Raw genomic sequence first — 21,208 nt, 5'->3', positions numbered from 1 at the left:
AAGTTACCATCTGTGTAGTAATTTCTGTAAATCAGATGAATACCGCAGTATTAAATATTATACAGCAACTAAAAATTACTAAACGGTTGCAATTTTTCGAAAGCAGATCCATAAAATTAACAATTAGTAGAGATAACTTATGCGAAAATGTAATACTAGTTCAAAAGGTTCGTTCAAAGGAGACTTCGGAACGGCAGACTGAGGGCAGGATTCGCACGCGGGAGATCAGGGTTCGAATCTCGGTCAAGTCAAGTGATTTTAAATATTAAAATTGACATCAACAATAATACAGAAGCCATAAATAATAATAATTTATCTATCCTAAAAAAGATGGTGTTAAGTAACCGCTTATAGTCGTCATGGCAACGGTTGCTATGGGGACTGTTGACATAGCAACGGTTGCTATGGAGACTATTGCCATAGCAATGGTTGCTATCGAGACTACTGGCATGGCAACGGTTGCTATAAAGATTTTTAATAACGACTTCTTCATAATGTGAGCGTGGAAAGTATTTATCAAAACATTAAAAGAGGTAAAAAATAATGGGCACGCGTCTTTGCCCAAAAGTCTTCCAGTAATAATATAAAGTTGAAAAACTAATAAAAGTTTACTTCTATTCAGTTCCACTCTAAAATGGCAAAAGTTACTAAACTGAATAGGGAAATTTACTACATCGGACAGTTAATTTCACTAAACATATAGTCAAGTTTATACTCTAATAAAGTTTATATTTACTTCCATATTCAAATAACAAAAGTTACTAAATATAAATAAAAATCAAATTCTCATGGTAGTTAGCATTACACAATTTCAATTTCATTTTAAGTTTTAAATTAGAATTAAGTAATTTCAAATCATATTTTTAAATAAAGTTCCCAACATTTTTTCTCTACATTATCGTAATAAGTGGTTAAAGTCACGAAAGCTGTCGTGATAAAGAAGTTAACAAATCTTCAAAGCATAACTTTATCACTGGCGACTCAAAGTATAGATATCTTTAAAAATTAAAAAAAAAAAATAAAATCAAACTTATGTATGAGCGGGAGCATTAATTAAGGCCTTTAATTACTTTATTTATGATACTCATTTATTTTCTATTTTTCGTCTTTCTCATAAAAAAATTTCTGGACCAACCCACGATTAAGTCAATATCTTAATTGGTCGAAGTCTCTTCTAAAAGCCGGTTCCATCATGGTCGCCATCAGAGTCTTCCCCTAACCATCGCACTGTAACACCCTCACTTATTTACCACTTCGGAATTCTCTCATTTCAATCCTGTTCCGTTTATTCCCATCCTACTCAAACAAAAGGACCAAAAATTCTGACAATCTCATTAACAAAATTCCTCTTCGTCTCTTTTCTCAAATTTATTTAAATAAAAAAAAAGTCGGTATTTTTTTTTACTCAACATTTGTAATATTCGAATCTTAATGAAGAAATAATGAGATAAATTAATTAATTATATTTTTGAATAAACTGGATACTAAAAATTTTAATTTAAACTTGACAATATTTATAGTAATTTTATGCTATCGACGAACGTCTACATTTTTGAGTTTAAATACTTACATATGTTGAGGTTGGAAGTGAAGATTTAATAAAATTAAAATTTGTGTCTGACGACTGCTATAAAATGTAATTTTTATATCTATTAATGTTGTCTCATGAAAACAGCAGAGGCATTGGAAATATTTTTAAAAATACATGCATACAAATTGCAGAATCTCACTGATGTCAAGTAATCGATGATATCTATAAAGATTTATAAAAACTTGATATTTTTACAGCTGTACAGAAAGAATCTTTTTTTAAAATCGTCACTGGAAATTTTTCTATCCATATATGTACAGCAGAACCTTGATAACTCAAACCTCGGTAAGTTCAAAACCTCTGTAACTTAAAAATTTTTTAGATTCCCTTTCCTTGCCAACTTAAAACCTCTATTATTTAAAATACAAAACCTCGAAAACTTAAACAAATATTTCGAGCATTGCCCTCGATAACAAAACAATATTTTAGTGACTTTCACAACTTTAAAGTATTATCAGTGAGTCATCGTACTGAGTATGTATACAAACAAAAGATTTTGTCAAAAGCTTAACTTATTTTCACCTTAGTCTTTCAATAGACCGTTGAAACTCAAGAAGATGATAATGTCGTTTGGAATAAATACATGGCTGAGTTCCAGACTATGGAATCTCAAAAATGTATGAAACAAAAGAAAATTACGGACTTTTTCTTGAAGAGTTGAATTTACTTAAAGAAATCAATAAATAAATACAAATTTATGTCACTTCTATTGAATTAAATGTAAGGGAGGGTGGGGCACAGCAGCCCCCCTGAAATTTTGATCAAAAAATAAATTTTTTTTTTTTCGACTAATTACTATAAATTCGATATGTTTGCGCATTTTTAGCCCTACGCATGACATTTGGGGCAAAATGGGCAAGCTCAAAATTTTGAAAAAGTGATTTTTTCATATTTTTATCGTCAAATTAAAAAAAAATTAGTATAATTCCACATTTCTAGCCCTACGCATAACACCTGGGGCAAAATGGACCAGCCGAAACTTTCGAAAAAATTATTTTTTCATATTTTTCGGCCGTTTCTCTATGTAAGAGGCAAATTTGGTCACTAAAAATTAATAAAAATTAAATTTTTTTTTTTAGTTGATAAATTTTTGAAATAAAGTAAAACTATAGAATTGATTTTTTTTTTTTTTTAAGTAACAATTAGTAATTAAGGTAATCGAGAGTGAACGATTTATTACACTTTAAAAAATTTTTTTCGAGTAATATAAAACAAAAAATAGTTGTCAAGAGAAAGAAATACATTCTCAATGATGAAAACAATTTAAAAAAAAAAAAATTTTATCACTTTTTGGAGGGGGGCCGCTCTGCCCCACAAAAAAAAATTTTTTTTTTTCAGAATTTTGGCAAAGTGTCCATAAATTTGTTCGAAATAGGACAAAAGTAGAGTGATCTTATGGTTGAAAGCCACAAAAAATAATAATTGGCTTAGGAGGGCCGCTCTGCCCCACCCTCCCCTATCTTTTTTTACTCAAGTTTCCAAAATCGATAAATCTCGTTAAGTTCAAAATTTTATTTCAATAACCTCTCTAACTTAAACTCTCGATAACTCAAATGTTTCAACGTTTTCCTTGAATTTTAACTTATCAAGGTTTTACTGTATTTTATAGAAGATGATCTTCTGACAACTCGGCTGCCCCTTTTCGAAACACAGTAAGGGAAAAATTTTTAAAAATCAATTCTCTAATATTTTTAGTTCCAGTAGAGTTTTGCATGAACATGATTCAATTCATATTTCAAAAATTTTATTTTTTTCAGTTACTGTGTTTTGGAATTGGGCAGCCGAAGCTTACATGGTAAAAAATCAGGAGTGAATACGAATTTTATTTAAATCCGAATTCACTCCGTCATTTAAAATTCCGGAGTTAAAAAAAAATCAGTCCACATATGGAGTAAATAGGGGGTTTGTTTTTTCAACTACGTGATTTTTGAGTGGTCCAAATTTGATTTAAATCCGCATTCATTTCAATTCAGAGTTTAAATACTAAAATAAACTCCTCTTCGAGATAAATTTCACTCCGAATTCACTCCCAATTTTTTTAAGTCTATACTTTGGCTTTTTTTCGAAAAATCTTTTATTAAATTTCTTTTTTCTCTACTCATCTGAATAATTTTCTTCCCATAGAATACGAGTCCACTTCAAGAATAAAAATTATTAATAATTATAAAATTAGCGCATTTACTTATTTTTAAAAAAATTATTCGACTTTAAAAGATTTTCGAGTTTAAAATTTAATCACCAGATAAAAGATTTATGAATATTGTTTATTACTGATACTTATAAAGCAATAACACGAAGATGGCAAACCAGTGAATAATGAATAATTGTTAAGACACCTCTATTACATTTATAGTGGTCATTCGAAAACCCATATCGATTTGTCTTAGATGCATAACTATAGAGTATATGCATAAACCTCTATAAGCAGGTCTACTTTCTACTGTTTTCGCCCGAGTAGCCGACCGACGATGGATGGTAGCCGTCAAAGCGGGGGAGAACATAAGAGCTCATAAATGCGAATTTAAGAGGTGCAATAAAGGCACGTTGAAATCGAGAGTAAAGAAGCGAGTAAGGTTTTGTGTGCGCGTGCCACTCGTGAAATTTTCACGCTTCCTCGTTAATATCATCTATAAGCTTCAACCCTTTAGATATATAGCAACTATTCCGAAAGCCTTTAACTTTTATTCTTTACTGATATTTATTTTACAATTCCTGTAATCTTCAGGTCCACTTCTTCTTCCATCGGAATTAAATGCCATCGTGATGGGTGACCTCATAAAATTCAATGCCATTCTTCAGCAACAAACTCTCCCTTTTCGAGGTTATGTAAAAATTCCAACATTTTTTTCCCTTGGTGTTTATGTTCTATTGTCGATACACGAATTTTTTACCTTGAATTCGTCACATTACAGTTCATAACTTTATTTCCAGTTCACTTAACTCCAACGTTTTCGATAGTAAATCCAACTTTTAGAGAATAGAAAATTTTTTTAAGAAAAGTAAAATTTGAATCGACCCGATTTATACAACTTTATAAATAAAATCGAATCCATTGTATACTGAAATCCTTACAAAATATACATGGATATGTATAAGGAAAGAGTGGGCAAAGCGGACCACCCAAAATTTTTTTTTCCCAAAATTATTTATGGCGGTCATTCAACATTCTTATTATTTTTGTACAATTTTGAGTGGCCCGAAATTTTTTTTTCAAAAATTTTTCAATGAATTCAGAATAGGGGGGGGGGGGCAAAATGGCGTACCCTGAGATAATTTTGGAGTTAACTCATTTTGCGCACAAAAAATGAATTTTTTTTTACGGCATGCAGCTAAGATTTTTCTAGTATACTTGAAAAATTTATAAAAATATGAACTATGATTAAGTAAAAAAAATATATATATTTTTCAAATACTCGATTTACATACATAAATTTAATCACATCCGCTTACAAATTGTACTGATTATTGGAAATTGAGATCTTAGTAAATTTAATGCGATTGGACTGAGATTTATCTGCGATATGAAATTAATTACTGAAATCTCTAAAATATTTACATATATTTCTGAGTTAATAACTTAATTTTCGTTAAATAAAATACTTTAGTGAAATAGAAATAAATAATTTATATTATTGTCCCGGTTTTTTTCATTTTGATACTCAACAACTCCATTTCACGAAATTGCTTTAGTTGAGTTGGTCATAAAATCTGTGACAATATGAAATGAAATTTCCCTCATAATAAACCTCATCATCAAGGTTATTCGAACATACAAATAATATCTTTTTGTTGTTTACATACTGAAATATCATAAAATATTCTCAAATAAATATAATTCGACACACTTACATTTCTTATTTTAATGAGAGCTTCGACTTATCGTAAGTTTTACAAACAATAAGCCCAGGGCAAAATGAGATGTTGGGGCAAAACGCAACACCATTTTAAGACAAACAAAAGTTGATTTCGATGTAGGGTAGAAATACCGTTTTTTACCAGTTTTGGACACTTGAAAAATTTTAATAATATAATTAGTAAAAAACGCAATGAAATGATTAATTTTTAAAATGTGTCTAAAGATACTTTTATCCCACAGTAGTACAATAAAAATTTTATTTAATACCCGACTATATATTTTTGGGTCGTCCATCAGATACATAGGGGAGGGTGGGGCAGAGCGGCCCCCCTAACCAATTATTATTTTTTGTGGCTTTCAACCATAAGATCACTTTACTTTTGTCCTATTTCGAACAAATTTATGGACATTTTGCCAAAATTCTGAAAAAAAAAATTTTTTTTTTGTGGGGCAGAGCGGCCCCCCTTCAAAAAGTGATAAAAAAAATTTTTTTTTTCGTGTTGTTTTTTTTAAATTGTTTTCATCATTAAGAATGTATTTCTTTCTCTTGACAACTATTTTTGGTTTTATATTACTCGAAAAAAATTTTTTAAAGCGTAAAAAATCGTTCACTCTCGATTACCTTAATTACTAATTGTTATTTAATAAAAAAAAAAATCAATTCTATAATTTTACTTTATTTCAAAAATTTATCAACTAAAAAAAAAATTTAATTTTTATAAATTTTTAGTGAGCAAATTTGCCTCTTACATAGAGAAACGGCCGAAAAATATGAAAAAATAATTTTTTCGGAAGTTTCGGCTGGTCCATTTTGCCCCAGGTGTTATGCGTAGGGCTAGAAATGTGGAATTATAATAATTTTTTTTTAATTTGACGATAAAAATATGAAAAAATCACTTTTTCATAATTTTGGGCTTGTCCATTTTGCCCCAAATATCATGCGTAGGGGTAAAAATGCGCAAACATATCGGATTTATAGTAATTAGTCGAAAAAAAAAAAATTTTTTTTTTGGTCAAAATTTCAGGGGGGCCGCTCTGTCCCACCCTCCCCTATGTGGATCTCACGGGGTTCAAATAGGGGATGCCTAATAAGGAAAATCCATATGAGGACCCAATAAAAACCCGAATGGGAAATCCTAATCGAAAAGAAATTAAATTATTCAAAGTTTGATCTTATTGGGCCTTGTGTAGGACCTTAGTGGGAAAACCCACCGTGAAAATGAAAAATAATAGTCAGCTTTTCCTCATTAGGTTTCAAATAGGCTTTAGAGGAAAAACCCAATTTGCAAAAATTATTATACTTTTTCACTAATTAAAATAAAGTATTAAATGTCCAAAAATTGGTGCAGTTGCCACAAATGGTACTTTTGTTTTATAAGAATTATTTCATTTTCTTCTTACAAACTCGCGACTACGAATTTTTGAGCAAAAAAAAAATTTGTCTTTTTTCAAAAATAGTGTCTTAATTTGCCTCGGGTTCTTTCAGTTGAACTTCTGAAAAATTCATGTGAAAAATACCGAATTCGATGTAAAAGATAATTTTTTTAATATATAAAAAAGCTCATTTTTCTATATCTTTAAAATAATAAAACTAATAACAATAATACAGCTGTATTTACTTTGTTATGACGGTAGTTTTAAGTAATTAAATAATTATGGAGATTGCTGCAATTCAATAGACTGTTTTACGGTGAATTTTATGATATAATGGATATTCTTCAACTATACTAATATATTGTAAATGTATGTCATTTACAAATTGTAATTATTATATTTTCTACTTATGTAAATATAAATTTTATACATTATATTTACAACGCTACTTTACTAGATACGATCACAAAAATTTGAACTTCGTTATCGACATGACAAAAATGTCTCTTTCAACGACTAATTGATTTTTACTATAGAGTCAATTAAAGACTTCAAGGTAGATTTTTAAAATGAATATAGTGCTGGATGATGTACCTTTTAAGTAGAATAGTTAAATGTACAACAGCCACATAAGATAGTAGAGATAATATATAATGACCAAAAATAAGATGTTCAAAAATTTCTGAGCTGCAATCGAGGACGAATTATTCTACTCGAGATGGGTCAATTCATAGAAAAAATTCTACTATTCCTCGGATACTAATCCTAAGTAGGTTTACAGCTTGAAAAATATCATCTTGGGATTGACCTTTGGGGATATTTTTATTTTATCTTAAGTACCAACATCAATTTATATTTTCTTTACAAAGTTTCAAACTACTTTTGATCGTAATATAAGATTATTTTGTGAAATAAATTTATTAAGTAATTTCTAATGTGTTTGTTATGTCATCACTACTTCTATAGCTATAAGTATACCGCTGATTTAACCAGATGGTTCTCAGTGCATATTCACTAATTGATTTTTCGAAAAAATGATCAAAAGAAGCGAATTTCAATTCAATTATATTGATAACTGTGCTATAATAGAGTATAATATTAAAATCATAAAACTAGCATTAACTACGCCTGTATCATGCTCATCGTCATCGTTAGATAAATTAACTTATTGTGTTCTGTTCAAGTTCTATAACTAGTACATTGGTTTTAATTAATTTCTAATGTTCAACCCATTAGTTATGATTATAGCAGTTATCAAACTTACGGTTGTTTTCAACAATCACACTTTGGTTAATAAAAAGCTGACACTCGAGTTTCAAAGTCGATTTAATTAAATTTAATTATTATTTACGAGGACTAATCACAATTAATAATGTGTCAAATTGAACGTTATAAGTGTAGTAAGTTTTTAAATGCATGATTAATTTAAGTCATACTCTCTAAACATGAATGAGTGAATATTCACTAATTCTGAGTGCCAATCGAACCACTTTTTGAAATTAGTGGTTCGGTTTGCACTTGGAATTAGTGAATATTCACTTATTTTCACTAATTCATGATAAGAGAATAATATTGATCTTGAGCGAGTAAAGGGCCATGTGTTGGTCAAGAAATGGTAGATCACAGCTTTTAGTGAGCGACTATGGGTACATTTATGAGCTTATTTCAAAAATTAATAATAATTAACGATCAAAATTATTCTCAAAATTAGAATTTTATTCTAATACTCAAAATTACTAAGAATACCCGGGTCAAAAATAAAACTTGATTCAGACTCACTTTACCTTATTTTCTTTTGAAGTTATTATCGAATGACTATTTTTCAATAAGATCTTGACTTTTTCGACTTAAATAAAATATTTTTTAACTTTTTTCATTTTAGTTTCAACTTATTTCAACTTATTTGTATTTTTTGATCTTAGTTTGAACTTATTCGTCTTTACTTCGAGCACGATAGTCATTCACCTTACTTTTGACTTGCTGAATCAAGTCGAAAAAAAGTTATTTATTCGTCTCACTTTTGCCTTAATATATAAAAATTATTTCACCTTAGTTCTGACTTTTTTGACTTATAATTTAAGTCGAATAAGTCTAAAGCAAGTCAATTTCGACTTGATTTCAACTTTTTCGTCTTAAATCGTGACTAAGTAAACCAGTTAAGTCTAAACCAAGGCGAAAATTCAATGTACTTCATATTATCTCCGTAAAAAAGTGTCGAGTTTGTCTTGTGAAAAACGGTTCCAAATTTCAACTTGGTAAACCAAGTCTAAATCAAGTTTTGTTTTTGACCCGGGTAACTATAAAAATAAAATTATTTTTTCATTTAATTTACCAATTTATATTGAGTGGTTTAATCTCACTCCAATGAAAAGTGAGTGGAATGGGTCTGTTACCTTAATAAAAATTAATCGAGAATCTATAAAATATTTAATAAGACTATTATTGTAAAAATTTTTCATTGATGAGTAAATAAAAACCACAGAATTCAGAAAATTCCATTCCGGATTTTCATTGATGTTTCCTGAAGTGTATTAATATTTAAAATACTCTTCAAATGACTAATATTTGGCGGTTCTACTAATGGATACACTGTAGCCGCTATCAAAAGCAAGATAATTTTAAAATTAAGTTGATGTATTAACACACGTAAGTGCACTTTCAAAATATGAGAAAAATACAGTCGTCATAAGGAAAATAATTTACTAAAAAAACCTTTTAAATCTAGCTCCCAAATTTATAAATATGACATTTCTAATTCTTCGAATTTTTAATTTATTTTTAAGTGCTCTCTTGAAATATCTTAATTTACTGAATAATAAAGTAATGGGTATATCTTAAAAAATAAAAATATATTATTATTTTTGTTTATTTCCTTTAGCATTAAACACGCAAACATGAAAATAAGAGAAGATTATACTAAAATCAATTTAAAAGCCAGTGAATTTTTAGATTTGTAAGTGAGTAGCGCACTTAGCAGAAGAACTGAGGCGTCTAATGGATGTGAATATATCGTTGTAATAAATTTAAAGCTGCAAAAAGCGCAGTCGGCATACAGGAAATAGAAGGGAAAGCGAGTGGTAGAAAAAAAAAACCATTTACCCGTTTACTGAGGCTAAGTTTCAAGACTATAGTAAAGAAAAAAGTATAAAAAGAAAAAGAGACTTGGATTATTTCTCTGGAATAGCAAAAATAAAAAGAAAATCTAAAGGAAAACCTGTATGTTAAAGTCGTCACGTTTCCGGTACATATTGGAAGCCATCTTGGACGTAACCTACCAATCCGAGCAGCGTAAACTTTGTTCCCTACGTGGTTCGGCCCCACCCAAGAACCCGGCAGGATCAATACTGGGAAACAACCCCCGGTTACACCCCCGACCCTCAGCAGTTCTCCCTTCTCTTATTATTTATTCCTGGACAAGGAAGCGAACCCTGGGCAAGGGCAAGGGACGCGTGCCAGAAATTTCGATGCGGGGCAGATATATACCATGCGGGTGAATAGCCCACCCACCCTTTTTATCTGCCTAGCCCTAAAGAGAGTTATGGAGTTTCCCACAGAGCGACGGGTTGAGCTGACTCGGGCTGCAGACAGGGATGTGGATTCAGAGGATCATTATTATTCATTGAGGCAAAGAACCCCTTGGTGCCGTGGTATACATTCTTACAAGTTCCACCAAGTGAAGGCATAAATTCAGATAATCAATAGGATATATTGCTTTTTACACAGCTGTAAAAATAGATTATTTTTGGCTGCAGCTTTTAAACTATTCTATAATAATAGACGATATATTCCCTGGTCAAAAATAAAACTTGTTTTAGACTTGGTCGTCTTAAATCGTGACTAAGTAAGACCAGTTAAGTCGAAACCAAGGCGAACTCACGCAACTCGCATTGGTTTCGACTTAACTGGTCTTATACTTAGTCACGATTTAAGACGACCAAGTCTAAACCAAGTTTTATTTTTGACCCGGGTTGTTGCTGCTTATCTTTCAAAATCGTTCAAATATTTTATCAAAAACAATATAAAAATAATGCATCACTAATTTTTTTTTCATATTCCAAAAGAGTGTTCCTGGAGGAAAAAAGTCTTTAGAATTATGATTTCTATAATTGGTACTATAAATAAACAAGATCAATTTTTGAAACCCAAAAGATGATATTATCAAATTATCATTGTTAGATAAATAAAGTATATATTGGAATAGAAATTAGCAACTAAAACGAAGACAAATATCATTTTTATAAGTATCGCACTTTGCCACTCATTATGAAAATTCACTTATGATATCTGTTAGTCATACTTTGGCAAGAAATATCCAGTTAGATTTGATCAGGATCGCCGTCTAAAAAATTCTAGACTTGCTCCCTGAGTTTGAAAACAGCGGATATGTTTGGGGTTTTCCTGCAGAGTCAACTGTTTTCAGATTTTTTTTTTTAAATTATAAAAACACGTTAATCAATTAAAGTGAATGACTAATGACACTGATCAGGTTTACCCGAGTCAAAAAACAAATCCTAGTTTAGTCCTCAAAAGCTTCAATTTTGTTGATATTTTATTTGCCGCCCAAAAAAGTAACTCTACTTGAGTACTCAAAACCCTCAACGAATGAAAAGTTATATTTTGTACTTAAAACTAATTGTAACGTCGATGTAATTGTTTGGTCTTGATCACGATCTAATAATAAATAAATAAATAGTTTTTTTGTAAATAAGGGGAGGGGCGATGCGGATAAAATTATTCCTTTATTTGAGTATTTTGAGGCTCTAATCCAGATTATGTTATTCCAGTTTAGTCCTCAAAGTGGTAAAATGGATCGTAACTACTACTTTGATGAGGCTCAAACTCTAGGATAACTTTCCATACTGTTGTCAATCTTCAAATTCTAAATTGATCATCAAAAACCTCATTGAGAACTTTGAGACTTAAATCCAAATTTGTTTTTTGACCCGAGTATGGTCTTTTACTTTGCAATACAAAACTTATTGTATTTTTCGATTTGCTTTCCATTCGAACTATTCCTTATTCAAACTTGTTTTCAATATTTCAATCATTTTAGTCTGGTTTTGGTCTGTAGATAAAAAACAGCTTAAAATTTTAATAAAATTTAAAAGACAGATCAACTATAATTCAAAATCTGTCCAATTGCAGTCTAGTTGGACTAAAATTAGATCAAATCTGTCAACTTGGGTAATGATCCAACAATAATTTGAATAGAAGAACTTATAAGGGGCAGTATAAAACCTGTTGTATATAAAATGTTAAGTATTATACACGGAGAAAAATGTTGGTTCAAAACCTACTAATTTTTATTATGCTGTCGACGAAACTTGAAACAGTAAGGGAAGCATCCACAAAATTATTATGCTCATACGAAAAATTATTATGCTGTATCATAATACTTACTACGCGCGAGACACTTATCGATAAGATTTAATAAAAATTACTTCCATACATTATAATAATTGTGATGCGGCATAATAATTTTTCATAAGAGCATAATAATTTTGTGGATGCTTCCCTTACTGTTTCAAGTTTCGTCGACAGCATAATAAAAATTAGTAGGTTTTGAACCAACATTTTTCTCCGTGTATAGACTCACATATAAACACAAGATTTTCAGTGAATTTTTATATCAACAGAAGTTAATATTGTTGTTTTAAAAAATAAAAAAAACTAAAAATTAAAGATTAGATATACGTATGAAAGGAAGCATAAAGAAAAGAGAGGCATATGGATATTCAAAGTAATGTCGAGGCAGCCGCATATGGGAACCGCTCTTTGATTATCCGCTGGTTCGTATAATAACAAGTTCATAAAGACGTCTGGTGCGCATGTGCGCTTTGAGGCCAGTCTTACTCACACGCATTTGAATAATGCAACCATTTACATACTCAAGATGAAACTGAGAGAGAGGAAAAAATGTCTAAGAACCGAGATCAAGAAGGAATGAAAAAGGATATGGTCTGTATTCCAACACCGACGCCACAACCAAGGCAGCCATTTCCGTTGCCAAGCTGTCCCTCCATACGCCCATAGCAGAGCTAGATCAGGTCTTTGCCTTCCTGTTGCAGAGAAATGTAGTAGAAATATACATATATATACGAAGACTTGTGTATACTATATATTTACTGGAAGACATCTTATTTCCAACAATGTTTCCTCTCCGCTTCTCCAGTGGTCCGCCCGTAAATTCTCATTCCAAATCCCGAGACTCGTATAAAATATCTGTATCCCCACTAACAGCAGATCCACCTTTAAATCCTTCGTTTTTCTCAGCCGCTATTGGTGTTCGCTCGATTTCTGCTTACACAGCATGAGAAAAAAATGTTCGATAGATCGATGAACTTTCAGAATATCCTTGCCTCCTTTTTATTTTTTTTTTTTTTTTCAAACATTATACCGTAGATCTATTTCTATTTTTTACTGGATGATTTTATCCTGTTAGATCTACGATGCAGACAACAGATTTTTAGTAAACGGGAAAATTTATATATTACGGAGATCAATGGCAATACATTTTTATGAAGAAATATTTAATATAACAATGTATAAGCAACCACTGGAAGTATAAATGTATGACCCTTATATTTTATTCACTTTTTTGGGCCATAAACACTTATGAACCTGCCTTTGTGTGGATTTAAAGAGTGCATTAAATATTTAGCGGACATGTTGGTACACCAATATGTGTCTCAAAGTATATACATATTTATGATTTTGGTCTTTATTCACCTGCGATAAAGTAAAATTGGAAATCGTTCATTTATAGTGCTGATATATATTATTAATTTTCTGATCCATGTAAAGAAAAGTAGCTGACGAAAGATCTAAGAAGTGAACACGAGGCTGAAAACTAGGGTCGAAAATTAGCTGATAACTACACGGAAAAAATGAATTTTTGGCGCGAAAATTTTTACTCGCCCCAAGAATTTTTCGCATTATAAATTGAAAAAGAAAATTTTCTTGGGACAGAAGAAATCCTTTTTTCTGTGTATGTCTGAAAATGGCCGAAATTTAGGCAGACTAGGCCTGAAAATCGTCAGAAACTTGAAATCTTTCTGAAAAATACTATGGCCGAAAATAGGCTGACTCAATTAATTGACCAACTTTCGGTCCGTTTCATAAGAATAATAAAATTTCTGCGTTTTATCAGCCAATTTTCGCCCTTTTCCGATAAAACTTTCTGGCTTCGGGCTGATTTCGGTCAAATTTAATAAAATTTTATGATTTCGGGCAGATAGAGTCTTTTTGGCCAAACATTTTTACCCGGGAAATCTACACGTTTTTAGGTTTTAATGCAGTTGAGCTGACATCTATACTGATTACATTGTAGACAATTATCCGCGAAATAAATGTAAAGCTAAGATCATCAGGAAAAACCTGTATTGTATCAAAAGTGTTGAAAAAAATTAAAAAATCACGAATTTGCCCGTATCGTGATTTTGCAGGGCAATAAATCAAAGAGCAGGAGCCCGCGACACGTGAGTCGTAATATTTAAGTTAATAGCTCAGTATAATAAAGTTAATGGCTTTATGATAGCTGTTGGAGAGATGAGAGTACGGACACATCGCATTCATGCACTTTCTACAACGCTCGGCGCTTCTTGCTCTTTTCCCACTGAATGCTTTATTCTACTTAAACTCTTACATACAAAGCAAGATATGCTTACGTACAACCGCTATAGTGCTCTCTCTTACATATATTTGCCGGGTTACATACAGCCGACGGGTCCAAAGCTATTGTCGGCAGAAAATTTTACCGTTTCGCGCGCTCTCGGAGACCATCTGTACTTTTGTACATAATTTTAGCTATTATATGTAATTTCAGATAAAATATGCTAATTTTTTAAGAAGACGTAATGCATTTGTTAGTTGTAATCCTTTCTTTTGATACATGTCCGTAATTGTTAAGTTGAAATTTACCAGAAAATTTTCTATTAATAAGAATTCCGACGCAATCTTTCAGACTCCGAGAATTCTTCAGTACATAATAAATCATTTATGAAAAGTTTGTACTGTGAAGACGTGTAACCTACATCAAAATTTTTACCGTACACTTCATAAAATATATAGTAGTCGATATAGCATGTATATGAAATGCCATGTTTACTAAGGATATGCCCGCTTCATTCTAGAATCCATAGAAATTTTTGAAAATCATGGGAATCTATACAACATCCGTATCAAAATTCACGAGAATCTATAACATGGAAAAAGTCTCCATGAATTCCTATGATGTAGTTCTTCAACTGAATTTTCATTTTCGCCCTAACGGATTCCCAAAATCAGTGGGAATCATTGATATCAATCACTGATTCGATGACTTGAGGAATCTATAGGCATGGGAAAATGTATAGATCTTCAAAAATCCATGGACAAATTTATGATTCCAAATGTTTCTCATGTTTTCGTACAACAGACCTGAGTTATATAAATAACTTTCGCGATGGGGTAAAGTAAACAATACATAAGTCAACCGAAAATAATCGAAAACATCGAATGGATGCTCTATTTTTCATTTTTATTATATAATGATCATATTTTTCGCCACTTTTAGAACTCACAGAGGTCGGAATGGACTCTAATAATCCTGTGTAACCCTGGTTTTAAAAAATGATTCAAAACAATTCAATTTTAATACTATTTAGATATACATTCATCATTGAGTAAATCATTTTCTTTAATCAGAGACATTTTGGAAAAGTCACTGCAGTCTTTTTTTCGGAAGCCAAAATTTTTTGCCAAATCCATTACTAATTAGGGGTTGGTCATACGCAGAATACTTAGGCCTTAATCAGGAATTTGAGAATTTATCCTACCAAATGAGAATGAATAGTTTTTATAGGTTTCAAAAAACTGTCAAATTTCGATTTTTAGAATCTGTAGGAGCTAATAAGTGTATAAAGTATGAAAATTATATTTTTGAATCCACTTGAGAATGTCAAATACTAAATTAGGTCTATATTCAATTATATTTAAGCGAAGTTAAATTTCGGCGCGTAACTAAAATAATTTATCAGAAAGTAATCGTTGATAGAACTAACTCAATAATGAGGAAAAAAGTAATCAAACTTTTGACACAAACTACAGAATTTATAAAAATACGAACATTAGATACCTTGTGGTGAGACACCCCTTGAACTTTCAGCTAAATCTAAGTTCGACGAATTTTCAAGACATTATTGAACTCCAAATGTTCTTTTCGTAAAACTTTAAGTACAATAAAGTGCAATAAGCGTACGGATAAGTGCCAGTTTTAATAGAAGAGTCATATATGAGTAAACATATATTGTTGCTGTTCAAATAACGAGGCACACTTTTCACAGCTACTTAACGCGCGTCCAATAAACATGAAATATCACGACAATAAAACAGTCTGCTTGGTAAAATGAGGGAAGTATGAACTCTTCATAATTCTGTACTCATCAGTAATAAATTCAATTTTGAATTATTTAATGAGAAACGAAAATAAAAAATTTTTCCATATCGTCCCAACGTGCGAAAGCAGTTAAAGTATTGAACTTGAAATTTTCTCAGTCATTATACCCTGCCTCATCTTATGACACAATATAGCATATAATATTTAGTACACATCAATTTTTAGTTTAGAAGTACCAGATTTGGCCACTGGTCCATTTTTGGACATTTAGTAAATTATTTGAATTAATAAATAAAGTATAAAAAAACTTCTAATGTTATGAAAGTATCTTTGAACACATTCTAAAAATTAATTATGTCATTGCGTATTTTACAGATTATTTGTATTCAAATCTTTCAGTTGTCCAAAACTGGTCCTAAAGTGGCCAAAAATCCTCTACCCTTAATTGAATCTTGAAAGTCAGAATGTAAATCGCAGTTAATGCGAATTAACCCATTATTTGGTACTTTATCAATGCAGGTTCCCAAAATAAATCAAATCAAAAATTTTGAATAATGATTAAGTAACGGCTGTACTTTTTTGAAATTTTTAAAAAATCTTACCTTGAAAACATTCTGCTAAGAAGATGAAAACATGCGATGAATAACTTCATGTCTGCATGAGAAAAATCCTGAAACAAAAAAAAATTATCATGTATAATTTTTTTGTATATTAGGGAATGAAAATTTTGAAAAATCGGATCTACTAATTTGAAGTAATGACTTTTATAACATATGTACACAAAAAAAAAGTATGTTTTGACGCAAGAAAAAAGTTTTTGGGTCGGGACTAAAATTTTTGTGTCAAAAAATCACTGGTCAAATTATTCATTCATAAAATTCGTTAAAAACTCACACGTGGAGGAGTTAAAGTTAGTTAATATCAATACCCATAAAATTATACAAAGTATCAGCACAATTGAATTAAAATAAGTATTACAAAGTCTACAAAATGATCATCCGGTAATTTGGTACTTCCTTTATAGGGTTTCTCATTCATATTCGACTAAGTGTGTTTATTAGCAAGACAATGGTTTGAGTACTCGATGAGCAACACCTCGTAAACCATGCTTCGACGAGCGTATATAGACCACTATACAATACCCCGGTCCAAAGGTACCAGTGTACCATAATGGTTTTAACACAATAATGCACATTTACTACCACCTTGGTACTCTAATAGTAAAAATGTTAAATTATTCTACGATTTTGTTAAATTTTCAATTTTCGAGAAACTTGTAAAGAAATCCAGGTCAATGTGAAACCCTAGTGTTATTAAGTCTCTGGGGTAAAATGAGACACCATTTTTGAGGAAAAAATGTTTTTTGTTTACTGATGCTTAGTTACGGATTTCAAAAAATAGGGGCAAGTTGATCAGCCCAAATCGTCTAGGAAATTCCAAATTTGGTATCTGCGTTATTTTATTGAAAATTGACACTCACACGGAGGTAAAATTAGTTACGATTGTAGAAAAAAAAAAAACTATTTACTAAAAGTCGTACAGTGGCCGCAATGTGTGGACTGATAAACTTGCCCCATTATTATTTACATATCGTAATTTAAAATTGTTCTAATGAGAAACGGTTTTTTTCCGTCTTATATAAGAATAGTGAATACGGAGCAGGCTTTAAGTCAGTAAATTTTACTCCAAAAGAGAGTTTGTTTTAATATTCAAACTCCGAATCGAAGTGAGTGCGAATTTAAACAAAGTCTGATTCACTCCGGAATTACTCCGCTAAAAAACAACCCCCCCTCCAGCCCCCTATTTACTTTGCTTGCGGAGTGATTTCTTTTTTGATTTCACGGCTCTGAAGTCGAAGTGAATTTGAATTACAATAAAACTCGTAATTACTTCGAATTCACTCCCCCTGTTCAGTCAACAAAATAATTTTTTAAAAATGTAACAGATCAAAAGTTAGAAATTTAAGAGATTTTTATGAACTTCTATTACATACTTTATTTTCGAAAGCGATAATAATTGAATTTAACTTTATATCCAATTTGTAAAAAAATATACTGTAACTACTCATCAATATTTATATAAATATTGTAATTCAAAAATAATTTTTATTCGAATCTGGTCATAGAATAAAAGTTTCATTATTGGTTACAAAATACAATTTTTTTACGATGATTGTAAATTTATAGAATTTTATGTCAAATGAATTAAGCTTTTATTTTATTGCTTAAATTTACATTTAAATGGTATTGGAAAAAATTTATAGCATATGTTGTAAATAATTAGTAAAAGTTGTAGAAAATTGTCTTCATTTATTTTTTTTAAGGATGCTCAGTAATTATTATGTTTAGATAAATAATATCTCGCGAATGCAATTAAAATAAATAAATAGTATTACATCAATAATAATGACTGCAATTAATCGAATTAAAAAAAAAAACTCTTCGTTTTATAACTTAATTTAATGTGTGAAGTGTGAAAATAAATTCATTTAGTTAATAATAAATTAATTACTGTAATAATGTCATATGCGCAATAATTAAATTACATCCACTGAATTTATTTACAAAATATAATTCCTTTCTTTATATGTTGTACATACATATGTAATATATGTATCAGTATTCAAAAATTACAGTTTTGTACAATTTTTTTTTTTTAATTTTCTCAAAAAATCTGTCAGTACTTCGAATATATAAAATACTCTTTTAAAATGAATCAGTAAAAAATGCTTCAATCAGTACACTGTAAAAACTGGTGTAAGCCTACGCTATTCCGGTGTTAAATTTAACCCCGAAGATGGTGTTAAAAAAAAGCAATTTTATTTATCAAGTATCGAAGTCGGATTGTATTTCAAAGACATAAAAAACTTTTTTCTTTGGTTTCAAAAAATAATGATACGACAAATTTATCAATATGTGAAGAAATCTTAGGAATAATTAGTCGACAATTACATACTAATATTTTTGTATAAAATATGTGAAACAGATTTTTAGGATTCAAGTCTTTTTGCAAACTAAATCAGCGAGGAAAATATTTTATCTCAATTAACGATGATTTCATAATTTTAACGAAATATTGCTATCATTAATATTTTTTATATTGATCTCAAAACACAACTTACACCCTCATAGTCCATGGTTTATTTTCCTTCTTATGTACACCGTTTGAATACCGGTTAGATAATGCTGCTACACTGGTATGAGTTCATTTTTAACACCACTTTTCAAAATTTGATCTATATTTGAAATCAATAAAGAATCTTAAATTATTTTTGGCACTGCACATTGGCACCGCGATTACTTTGGTCAAGTATTCGACGGCCGTCGCAAAACGTCAGAGAATACCGCGATTTTATCCAAGGCCGACGGATCAAATTACCGAACGATTTGAATTCTGAGATCAAAATAAAACACAACTTTTTGTGATTCAAAAGAATCATTTTTTCCATACTTCAATTTATATTTTTTTATACTTATTTTTATTGTCCGTCTTTTATCGAAACAAAATTTTAAATTTTTGTATGAATATAAAAAATTTTGTCGATAAATTATCACATTTTTTAATTTGATTTTTTCAAAGACAGAGATTCAAATTAAGTGTCCGCTCACGGAGACGAAAAACTCGAAACTGATCCGCCAATAACTCCGTTCTATATAGAAACTATAACTTTAAAAATACAGGGGAAACAAAAAAAGAATCAAGGACCACGGGCGATTGTTACAAGTCCTTGGATCTGGATTAGTTCCGACTTGTGTGTTTGTAGGGAAAAAATTGGAGTATTTGCCAGAAGGATTTCTTTTTATTTAAAATTAAAGCGGCAACCGGTTAGATCCCTATGTTTTCACCCAAATTTTAAAGGCAGAACAAAATAAAATATATATATCTAGTCTTATCACATATTTTTATTTTTGACTGTTTCAGTAAAAATATTAATTTTAGTTACAAGTCAAATTTGAGCAAATAATTAATTTCATTAATTTGAAACTGTATTATATATTATATATTTATTAATGATCATTTCTTTATTTGAAATTTTTTTTTATAAAAATTATAAAAATGCATTAATCAGTAAAAGTGAGCGACTTATGGTACTGGTTTAGGATTTTTGCTTTAAATTTGAATACAAAAATAAAAAAAAATTCCAATTCGTTTGAAATTTCAAAAATATATGACGCAGATCGATTTAAAAAAGTGGAAATATTTTTATTCACTTTGATTATCTATTTCTTTATAAAATTTTTGGAAATTTTGTGGTTATTCTTTTTTTTTTTATTTTTGTTTTTACATTTTTTTCAAATGCTCTAGATTTTTGACTGAGGAAGAAAATGAAGGTTAAAAAAACTATGGATTGTTATGCTTTTATTTACAAAATCTCTGAGTGCTTGTAAAATGACCTGAAAGATGAAAAAATTGAACTATATTTACAGAAGAAATCTCTCTTTGCGGCAATACTAATCCTATTTGGTCCAAAGAATCCTTTAAATGACCTCGATTATAAAAGGCTTTGAAAAGGTTTATGAAGGTCATCTGTTTTCCAATTTTACTTGGGACTTTTGTAATATTTAACGAAATATTCATTACATTGTTTTTTTAACGTTCGAAAAATATCCTTCTCTGTATAGATTTAAGAAGTTTTATTTATTTAGTAAGTATAATTTATCGCCTGGATAAATAAATATATTTATATACGTAAGCTAAGTAGATAATTTATGTATCAAATGGATTAATTTTTCATGATAAATAATGACTTAAAGATTTTAAGGTAGATTTATATATTTTTCAAAATAAAAAAGATTTTAAATTATGAAATTTTTATAAAAAATGTATTCCACAGAGCATAAAAAATTATATCAAATACAAGCTAATATATATAAGGCATGCGGAATATCCGAGTATTCGATAAAAATCTTAAAATCGTCATAACTGAAGTTTATTTTATTATCACCATAAAAAGTGAAGGTATTTCGTGATAATTGCACACACAGCACAATCTGGCTATAAGCAATTGCTA

At 30.1% G+C, this 21,208-nt stretch overlaps 1 protein-coding gene across 1 annotated transcript in view; it reads right to left on the bottom strand.

The window, feature by feature from the left end:
• LOC130667765 (homeobox protein abdominal-B-like) overlaps positions 1-21,208 on the bottom strand; it is an 88,390-nt gene that overhangs the window by 52,497 nt on the left and 14,685 nt on the right. Inside the window, exon 2 of the mRNA XM_057469599.1 lies at positions 16,800-16,867. The gene's annotated coding sequence lies outside the window, so the exon portion shown is untranslated. The remainder of the gene's footprint in view (positions 1-16,799; positions 16,868-21,208) is intronic.

Source organism: Microplitis mediator, chromosome 5, assembly GCF_029852145.1.
Source record: "Microplitis mediator isolate UGA2020A chromosome 5, iyMicMedi2.1, whole genome shotgun sequence".
NCBI classification, from domain to species: domain Eukaryota; kingdom Metazoa; phylum Arthropoda; class Insecta; order Hymenoptera; family Braconidae; genus Microplitis; species Microplitis mediator.
The sequence above is the reverse complement of the archived record's forward strand: the minus strand, read 5'-3'. Positions and strand labels throughout refer to the sequence as shown.